Here is a 10,290-nt window from a genome sequence, read left to right as displayed (position 1 = left end):
TGTTGATTAAAATGTTCCTCTAAAGTCTGGTGTATGCTTCATGTCAAAATGTGAAACTTGTCAAATGTAACGACTGCAGACACACATGAATCACATCCACAGACCTAAAAAACAGAACACTGATAGGAATGAATTCAACATAAAACACATTTATTTTCAAGATCAGACAAAGTCTTTAAATTAAAGTACTTTTATAACAATGTGTCAGAGATCAGTCATTGTAGTCTAACATCTACCTTTGTGGTACAGATTATCATTTAGATTTTTATGTTTTGTTAATGAATGCTGCTTATGTTGTATGTAGACATTTTAATTTTTCTGCTCCTGAGCAGAAAGAAGCAGTCTTGATGTTCATCTGAGGATGGAGGAATTTTTGTATTATTGTTAAATAGGCAAGATTTTTCATTTTTGTTAATATTGTTCTACTTTGTTTTTATGCTGTAGACCTTTTGTATGCATTGAGTAAAAGACAGCCCGAGTATCAATAAAATGTATGTCCACAGTCCAGTTCTGTTTTTAAAATCACTAAATTACTAAATTCAGTTTTTCACATCCTATTTTTTGTGTAAGATGCTCAAACTTCCTCTTCACAGCTGAAATGTGTCTTCTTTGTGTTTTAAACTTTCTTTAAATTCTGTCTCACTTCTTGTTTATGTCATTTTCTTTCATCTGCAATCAATCAACAATCAAAAAATCTGTAAAAATAAACTTTAGGTAACCTTAAGAGGTTTTTACTTACTGAGCAGACATTGCAGAGATGTTTCCTTCATCGTTCCTCTCAGTGATGTGATGTTTTCTTCATTTACGGAAAAGTAATCCCCGCCCTCTTTCTCTGTGCACTCCTGCTATTTCTTTTGGTCTTTTTTTCTTGTTTTAAAAAAAAAAAAAAATCTTGAAACTACCTGTGCAAACACGTTTTCATAACAAAACCTACGTTTTAAAATCAAATGATCTCTAGCAGTCATGCGTGTGAATAACGTGTTCTTCGGGATGTATGGAAATGTGGATTTTCTCAGCTCTGTTTTAGTCACTCTGTGTCAAATGAAACATGAAACAACATGTGCAACTTTCTTCGGGACACTTCGAAGAAAATCTCTTGGTGACACTCTACGATTGGAGGGGGGACTCCCAGCAGCTGGAAACCATCAGCAAGCTGGAAGCAGCAATTCTAAGTGACCGTATCTATAGGCTCCTCACTGAATTTGAGTGTGGTACTATAATAGTTTACTCAAGTCCATGATGAACTGCAAAGTGGAAGTGGAAGAGCCACAGCAACAAAGACCACAGGGTTGCCAAATGCTGAGGCTCATAGTGTGTGAAAGTTGCCAACACTCAAGAACAGTTCCAAACTTCCTCTAGCATTAATGGGAGTTATGACATAAAAATTGTTTAGATGTAAAACAGTGTTGGACGCTTATTTTGCTTGTTTATCAGTATTTTTTGGTCAGATGAACACATACATTAATGTTGGATCTTTTCTGCAGTGGTTTTGGTTTCAAGTGTGATGCATTTGTTATATTTTGGTTTGTTTTTTTTTATTTGTTTTTATGTTACACAGTTGACTCTTGGTCAACAGAAAACTCTGAGAGAGATGTAACGATAAGGGAACAAGTCAAAACAAAGACAGTGGAATCTTACAAAGTTCAGATGTTTTCCAGAAACCGTTCGATTAAAAAAAGAAAGTGAAAGGTGTGGAGATTCAGAAGTTCTTTTATTGCTGCCATATAACCTGCATTATTATAATTGCATTAATAACATGTTTTGCAGCATTATTTGATTAGTAATATTCCTTACAGGGTTCATATTGCATTGAATATGTTTGTCATCACATTCATTCTATTCACAGGTTGAGTTCATTCTATACACAATGCATAACTGTGCTTGTTTAGAGTTGATGTTCCATCCAAGAGGGTTTTAAGCTTCACTGGTGAGAGTGTCCAGGTGATACATGTTGAGGGAGGATGAGAACATAGCAGGTTGATTGCATGCATGCTTACAATACATAAATCTAGCAACAGGCCTGAGCGAACGCCCAAGTGTCTTTGACCTTTTTGTAACCAGCTGCCCTTTTACCTACTTGGTAACAGATGACTGGAGGCGATAACCAGCCCTCAGACACCCTGAAGGCTTAAGACTATGACTTTGCATGGAAAGTGTTATAGAAAAGAGAAGTTACATGTCTGTTTATAGTTATTAGAGATGTACAAGATGTACCCTTGTCTGTAAACAATGACTGTACATAATGTATTTTTGACCTGTATTTGACGCCATGGGGGGGCGGATACCCCAATGCTTTAAAAGTGTTCTCCACATGTATTTTTAGGAGAGAGAGAGAAGACTCATGCTGTAATTTTTTGTTCTGTATTAATAAACTCATCGTTTGATTGCACCTTTCTGGGGCCTCCGTGGTTTGTTTCACTGCTCTACATTGATCGATTTCGCGACAGATTGGTGGAGAATGCGGGCAATGTAGAGACAGGTGTTGCTTTCCCCCATGATATGCTTAGGGTAAATTTAGTTGATCCAAAGTCTAAGCCGCTCGCAGAAAGTTCAATCACCATTCTGACTGATCAGACGGTAACTTCGGGAACAGTAGCTCAAAAGGAACAGGAGCCAAAAGGGAGAGTACTTCTGACAACAGATTACTCTAGACTGAAGCCTAAGGATTTGATCGAGCGTGCCACCGGTTTCAAGGACAGTAATCTTTGGCTTGATTGGGTGGCTCAGAATGCTAAGGAACAACATGTATCTGACTGTGTTGCCTGTGCTTCAGCAAGGCCACGTTTGTTTACAGAGCCCGCACCGTTGCATTTAGAAGATAAGTGGGGCTATGATTGTATGTTACAGTTAACTAGAAGTGCAGTGACTACTGGCAACTGTACTTTGTTGTCCAGACTTTTCCCTTGCGTTTCAAAGCAGACAACAGTGGGACCAGTTATGCCAAAACAAGATAACTACACATGTCTTAAGTTCTCTACAGATAATGAAAAGTACAAGGTGGGAGAGATCGACCCAACTTGGTGTGCTGTCACACTCCAGGGACGAACCACCAACAATGTAAGCGACCCAAACATGGTAATTGGAACATGGGTAAGAAGTGGGCTCTATTATTATTGTGGGGAAGATACTCTGTTAGTTCGTGTTCCTATGGGAAGCGTAGGGACATGTGCGATGGTGCGATTGGGAGCTCCGCTCATGCTTATTGGGAACCAGGTAAAGGCTATTCCACAACACAACACACGTACTTTAGCCGCAAGACGTAAGAGACATATTTTGGCCAAAAGAGGGACCCAGGGTACACATGCATATGACCCTAAGTTAAACTCTCCGACCTGGATAGACTCCATAGGAGTGCCCAGGGGAGTTCCAGACGAGTACAAGCTGGTAATTCCGATAGCTGTAGGATTTGAGAGTATACTTCTTTGGGCAACGCCTAATAAGAATGTTGATCGCATTAACTATGTTCATTACAACCTGCTGAGACTCTCTAACCTAACCAGGGATGCCATGATGGGGTTCGCAGAACAATTGGGTCCGAGTTCGCTGATGGGAGTGCCAAATTGAATGGCCCTTGACATGTTGCTGAGAAGGGGGGCGCGTGCGCCATGTTCGGAGATGTGCTGCACCTTTATTCCCAATAATACTGCCCCAGATGGCTCAGTAACCCGAGCTCTGGAGGGCCTGAAAACTTTGTCTAAAACCATGCATGAACACTCAGGTATCGAAAACCCGCTGGGATCCTGGAGGACATCCGTGTTTGGACGATGGAAAGGTGTGGCTATGTCAGTGATGTTTTCCTTGGCTGTACTTTTGGGAATACTGGTCATCGCTGGTTGTTGTATCATTCTTTGTGTCAGAGGATTGTTAGTAATGATAATGGCAAGGGTTGTGAACCCTGGCTGGGTTGAGGGCATCTACCAGATGAACCTAGAACCCATAGAGTGGGGCAGGGAGTGATACAACATGAGGTATGGTGACATTCCTTGTTGGAATGTCAAAAGAGGGAATGTGGAGATTCAGAAGTTCTTTTATTGCTGCCATATAACCTGCATTATTATAATTGCATTAATAACATGTTTTGCATTACTAATATTTTTTGAAGCCTGCAGGTTTGGCTTTTATTGTTGAAAGCTCCACTTAATCACAAGATTTGCTTCTGGAAAACGACGTGCCTACATCGCTATTATTGTGATTTTCATCACCACAATTTTGTTTAGCAGGAACTTTGAATGCACTTGCAAATCACAAGTACTTGACTGCAGCATTTACATGTTTTTGCCGTATATGATAATATTTGGCTTAATGCTGTGGACCAACAGTTCCTTTAAGAGAATCTGTAAATACACATGTGATCGGGAATGTCAAAAATTAGGTAAATGCCAAACATTTTGTAAATTGCATTTCTTTCATCCGTCACTTTTCAAAGACAGTTTTAGTTAGTTTGCTCTGGGCTGCATATCTCTTTGTCATTGGAGACTGGTGTGTCTGCTGTCTGAGAAATCTCTCTAACAGAACCGAAGAGGCACTGTTACCTTGCAAAGACAAGTGGAAGCTGACTTTTGAGGAGCGATTACACATCACTGAACTGAACAACGAATCCAAGATAAGTGTTTTTCTTTCTTTTTACACATCATGTGTTTAAACCTGTGATAATACTATGTCATAAAAATATTTTGTGTTTTTTTTTTCAGCACATTGGCTACATTTTGCTCTTGCTTGTCATTGTTGCAGCATCTTTCATGTCTTATTTTAGATGTGGGAAATGCTGTAGAAAAACATCAAATTGCTTGGACAGTAAAATGACATATTACAAAGTGATTCTGAAAGAGGAGGGGATGGTGAGGAAAGAGCTTCTAAGGACAAAAGCAAAAGAAAAGCTGACTGTTTTAATGAACAAAAAGATAGTTGAGGGACAATGGGAAGAGTTTTTAAATGCTGCAGAAGAACTAATTAATAGAGAAGCCAGTTCACCACCTGATGAAGTAGAAGATGCTGGTGGAGCACGATTACAGGTGAACTTGACAAACTTATATTCTGTGTAGCAGTCACAGAGCATTCTCATGCCCAACACGTAACATACCGGCGATTTGTCACGGCCTGAGGCAGCGTCATAGTAATGTGAAAGGTACCCTTCTGCATTCTTATGAGATGCTCTGGATTGTTAATTGAAGCAAATAGAAAGCCACTTCGCTTTTTATCGGTTTCATGGCCCTAACCTGAACCACAACCTTACATTTATAGATTCATTCTAACCTGCTCTCATGTCTCCGAAGCAGTAATATACTGACAATTTGTCACACAGCGTCGGTATGTTACGTGTTGGGATGAGAACGTGTTGAGCAGTTACTATTACAGGCTCTTTACTTTACAATTTGAATCAACTTGATGTTGTTGTGAATTGATGAATTGATAAAAACTAACTGGATTGAATAATTGTTTGGCTTCATGGATAAAGCTGGGTGTCATCTGTATAGTACTGAAAATGATATGAAATGCCTTTTAATGATACTGCCCAGGAAAAGCATATATACTGTAAACCGGATCTACAACAGAAAATATAAATAAAACAAAACAAATTAAACCAAATAACCACAAATGAAATTCAAACTACTCATGCTGTGTAACGTAATTGTGTAACTGTGTTAATACAAACCTTCACATTTCTTTTTCTTTTCAGGACATGGGATCATCCAACACTGAGCAAGAGAGCTTAGTGTAGGAATTTTGAGCCCGACAAGATAAATTCAAGTTATTAAATGCAAGTTATTTTTTTCTCTATTTGTTTTTTTTCCTCGTTCTTGTTTAACCTGTTAAGTGTTGTATGACATCTGTTAAATCTGTTTTAAATAATCCTTATTATATATACACATTCGCTCTGCACACATGACTTGTTAGCTTCAGCACTTAAAAATGTACCATAGAGATATTATTACTGGAGCATGACCCAAATGCCTCAGTGCAATAGGCAGGGTACACTATGGACAGGTCACCAGTCTGTTTCACGTCAACAACAGCCAGACAAACATTCATGCCTATATTCAACCACTGGAGCAGTCAACCCAGGGAGAACCTTGCAGACCCCACACAGAAAGACCTCAGCCAGCCATTGGATTTAAAACAAGGACTTTCTTGCTGTGAGGCAAAGGTTTTAACCCCCACGTAACTAGCTTTGCACTGTTTTAATAATTTTTGTAATGTTTGGCTGTCATTTGACTTTACACTGTATAAACTTGCAAACAGAGGTATACGCACGCAGATGTAGACACTGGTTTCTTTCCACTAACTGCATCTTAATATTCTGTACTCATCCCAGCACCTGTTTAATTTATTCATTTCATTTAAGTGTTGTTATGGACCAATATTATTCTCATTATTGTTTCTGGTGGGGGGGGGGGGCTTTATGTGTAATAACAATACTGATATAAATGCTGGTATTATTATGGCAATATTTTTATTTTATGGTCATAATTATTTTGTTAATATTAAGGTTACATATTATGTTTAATGCTTGTAGTACTATTAGTGTATACTTCTGCCTCTTCTGAATAAATTATCAGTAAATTGAGGAAATTGTAAAAATGAGGAATAACAATGAAATTTTCGTTCTCCTACCTATTCTCTCATTCATGTGTATATATAAAAATGTTATATACTGTATACGGGGGGAAGGGGTAATTATTTGATCCCCTTTGTAAGTTTTCTCACTTGCAGTGACAAATCCAAGAAAAAAGAAGAAAAACAATTGAGTCATCAAGTGAAATAAGAATATGTTATTCAAGCAGAACATGGCATAGAGAAACCCTTGTTGGCTAGCACAGTGGTGAGGCGTTTCTTGTAGTTGGTAGGTTTTCTGGAATTATATGTAGTATCATTTGCTAGCAGACTTCTGTGTAATGCAGGAGAAAAATAGTTAGTAAGAAGCAGCATTAAAGGAAAGGGTGCAAAAGGGCAGCATTAACCACAGTCTGGTACATCTTGGTGATTATAGACCAAAAGCAGAACTAGGTGATGAACTTGTTGTACATCAAGACTCTGTATGTAACCACTTCTGCCTTATACGGATGAAGACGTGTGTAGCAAGAAAGGCAGAGTTAAAGTATAGCACCATAGAAGGAGAGACAAGAACATTTAAAAGAGGAAGAAGTTGTTTTGATCGAAACTTTGTATTTAGGGCAGAGTACTAAATAGCAGGAAATGTATGTGTTAAATATGTAACCTTGGAAAAAGTATAAATGTAACATATTGGGGGGAGCGCTCCCAGATCTGCAAAAGGCTTCGCACTATGCACATCTCCCCGTGTACATGGGTAAATAAAGAAGTTTTTGAACTGAGAAGTCCGTCTCGAGTCGTGTGTTTCCACCAGGTCAGAGTCAAAGGATTGGGAGCGACAACTGGTGTCGCGACAGTTTGGAAACATTTCAGAAAGGATTTTGGCCCACCTCTCTTTACAGAAACTCTCTTTTTCTTTAGGTTTTTGGCTGTTTTGTATCTCGATGCTTCAGCTCCCTTCACAGATTTTCTACAGAAGTTCGGTCAGGAGACTGGCTACTTATGGCCTAAAAGTGTTTCTCCTTAACCACGCCTTTATTGTCATTATGTTTTTGGTTCATTCTCTTGCTGGAAGACTCATCCTTAATCCATCTTTAGTGTTCTGGCTGAGGGAAGAAGGGAAGAAGGTTTACCTAATTTTATGGGCCATGGCACATTGACCCTTTAATGCGGTGAAGTCATTGGGTATCCATAGCAGAAAAACAGGCTCAAAGCATAAATGTCATCACCTTCGCACTTGACTGTGGGGATGGTGATTTTTGGGTCAAACTCAACATTTCTCTTCCTCCAAACACCAGCAGTTGAGTAGAAGCCAGAAAGCTTAAGTTTAGTTTCATCTGACCACAGCACTTTCTCCTGAGCCTTCTCTGAATCATTTAGATTCAGCAACATTTCAATCCAATACATAATTGTGTGTTAACAGTAGTAGTGTTTGTTTGACTGTAGTCTTAATTGGCTTCATATCAATAACAAGCTCCCTATGAGCCAAGATCGTGCATTGAGCTCCTGACCAAGGATGAGTGATGGACATTTTATATTTCCATAAAATATGGCTTGTGACTAAGGGTGTAAGTAGATTGTAATTAAATTGGATGTCAAGCCATTTCATTTAAAGTTACAGGTATATTACTTGAAAGGAGATGCACCATAAGTAATACCGTAAGTAATTTTAAGTACCATGTAATGTCATGGTGCTAGAATAATAGTTCCCTATTTATATCTTATGTATGCTAATAAAATAAAACAGAATAGCACATAATAAATAAAGAATATAATAATAGAGACTGATAATAACTACAATTATTAGAAAATTTAATGCCATTTAATGATTACTGTTTTTATATTATATTATATTATATTATATTATATTATATTATATTATATTATATTATATTATATTATATTATATTATATTATATTATATTATGATAGAAATCTGCAGCTCTGCCATAGTACACCTGCATTACTACTAGATGGCAGCAGACTTTCACTGTGGATCAAAGTCATGTAAAGGTTCTCTGAGAGTCTTCAGACACTGAGTGAGACACTGAAGACAGACAGCAGTCAAACACTGATCATGTGCTGACAGCCCCAGATTTACTCTGATCAAATCTGGCTTCAGCACCATTGTAATGTAATGAAAAACACAAGTCCAAGCTTAAAATCAATGTTTAAAAATACTTTTTTATGTCTTACTCCAAGTGTTCTCAAAATCCAGATTTTGAGTTTATAATGAAATCAAACTAAATCATTGGCATAAACTCACTTTTTATTGCTTTGAAAGTATAACAATAAATTACTAAATATATAAAAAAAACAACTGGCAAGTCAGTTAGTGCTGTTTTTTCTGAGTGATGACCTTAACTCAAGCTTTTTGTTGAACTTCAACGTGTCCAGAACTCTGCTGCCCGTATTATCACCAGGACCCCTTCTATTCACCACATCACCCCTGTCGTGCACCAGCTTCACTGGCTTCCGGTCAAATATTGCATCAATTTTAAGATACTTCTGTATACATTTAAGGCTATTCATCATCTCTCCTCTTCATACCTCTCTGATCTGGTTTAGATCACCATCCCATCTCTGTGTCTCAGATCTTCTTCTTCTCTTTCTCTTTCCTTGGTTAGCCACCGTGGAGCGCAGGGCTTTCTGCTGCTCTGCTCCTCGACTCTGGAATTCCCTTCCTCCTGATATAATAAACATCACGTCCCTCTCTCTTTTTAAGTCTAGACTCAAAACTCACCATTTCACAATAGCCTATTCCACACAAGCTTTTTTATTCTTCTATTTTAAATTTGCTCTACGTTTTATCTTTACAATTTTGTAGATTGTTGTTGTTATTGCTTGTCTCTATTCTGCTGTGTACAGATTTTGTTGTAACGTGATAGTTATCTATATTGAAGTAACGTAATATTATTTTTTTTACCTTATAACGTGATATAGCCCTATTTTTCTTTTGCCTGGGTGGCATACGCTTCCGTATCTTCCTGGTTGTTGATGTTTGTTTCTAAAGATGTTGTTGATGAGACTTTGTAGAAAGCAGCTGGTCTGAGTGATGTGATCAGAGTGCAGTAGATAATGTCTGACAGCAGTTTGAAGAGGAAATGGATTCTGTTCTGTTCTTCACTCATCACCTACCTGACAGCTGACACCTCACACCTGTTTCTCACCTGCAGGTCCACCAGGTGGAGGCACAGAGGATGGCTTCAGAACCCCCTGTAATGACAGCTTCTCTGATGGATTTTCTTCTACCATTTGATATTTTTAAATATATTTCTCTTTCTGTGTGTTTGGTGTGGATGATCAATTAATTTTCAGTTCTTTGTTTCTGTGATGGCTTTTACAGGTTGTGCAAAACTTGTGCAATTTGCATTTTAAGTGGGAGTGTGTAGAATCGTGTAATTGCAGTGAGTGTGTAATGGTGTATATAGAATATCAATAGTTCAAAAACCTGATGGCCTGTGGGTAAAAACTGTCTCTGTGTCTGGTAGTGCAGGTCTGAATGCTCCTGAACCGCCTGCCGGACAGCAGGACTGTGAAAAGTCTGTGGCTGGGGTGGCTGGGATCAGAGAGGATCCGCTGTGTCTTCCTCAGGTGGACAGAATCAGAATCAGAGAGACTTTATTTATCCCCAAGGGACAATTAAGATACAACAGAGCAGCATGACGTTGAAGATAAGGACAGGGCATAAACAGGCATAATAAATACACAGAATATACAGTATATACACAGTTTTAACAT

This window comes from Oreochromis aureus, linkage group 3 (assembly GCF_013358895.1).
Source record: "Oreochromis aureus strain Israel breed Guangdong linkage group 3, ZZ_aureus, whole genome shotgun sequence".
NCBI classification, from domain to species: Eukaryota; Metazoa; Chordata; class Actinopteri; order Cichliformes; family Cichlidae; genus Oreochromis; species Oreochromis aureus.
Note: the sequence above shows the minus strand (reverse complement) of the source record.